Source organism: Merops nubicus, unplaced genomic scaffold (assembly GCF_000691845.1).
Source record: "Merops nubicus isolate BGI_N331 unplaced genomic scaffold, ASM69184v1 scaffold3417, whole genome shotgun sequence".
Lineage (NCBI taxonomy): Eukaryota > Metazoa > Chordata > Aves > Coraciiformes > Meropidae > Merops > Merops nubicus.
The window spans coordinates 7820-8658 of NW_008619390.1; the positions used below are offsets into that span (position 1 = coordinate 7820).

Genomic DNA, 839 nt, shown 5'->3' on the forward strand with positions numbered 1-839 from the left:
GAAGGGGCAGCTGCTGCCTCTTCTGCAGCAGAGCTTCATTAAGAGCCCAAAGACAGCAGCAATTAAGTGCAAGGCTCTGGAGCCCAGCTCTTTCCTCATTAGCACCCCGACACGCTCCCTGGCCGTGGCTCGGGGTGCAAGGTGCAGGGCTGTGGGCTGCACAGGGCTGGGCTGGCAGCTTATTAACACCATGCCAGCAAGGACCTACTTCACCCACCAGCACACCAGCAGCCCTTGGGCAGCCCCCCCGGGCAGCCCCCCACAGCACCCAGCATCCCACAGCACCCAGCATCCCACAGCACCCAGCGCCAGGCTGGTGGGGACCAGAGCAGGATCACACAGCCTGAAATGTGGGGCTCAGCTCCTGGCCAGCCCCGGGCAGTGTGGTGATGCCTTGGGGTCAACAGGGCTGGCAAAACGTCCCTCCTTGGCAGGGCTGTGCACTGGGGTCTGGCAGGTTTTGGCAGGGTGCAGGGGGAGCTGGTGCCAGTCTCAGGGTCCCCATGCTCTGCCTCTCTCTGCCCTGTGACCTGGAGACCTGCACCACTTCTCACAGCAGCCCACACTTCTGCAGGGCTGGCCACGTCCTGCACCTTTACTGTGTCTCCCTCCTCCCCCCAGCCTGGCCCCGTGGCTCCCTCTCCTTGCCCACCCCACTCCAATGGCTCAGGCCCCTCACCACAGCAGAGGAATGCTCCCAGCAGCCCCACGGTGCCCACACAGCACAGGGTGAGGAGCACTGGACCCCAGCACACATCCAGACCACGCCAGGGAATGAGACCCAGCACGTCAAGCACCAGCCCTTGCCCCCACAGCTCTGCCGAGGGACAGGGGATGCT

General features: G+C 64.5%; 1 protein-coding gene across 1 annotated transcript in view; it reads right to left on the reverse strand.

Moving 5' to 3' along the window:
- LOC103776251 (forkhead box protein O3-like) overlaps window positions 1-839 on the reverse strand; it is an 8131-nt gene that overhangs the window by 6028 nt on the left and 1264 nt on the right. The gene's annotated exons all lie outside the window — the stretch shown is intronic.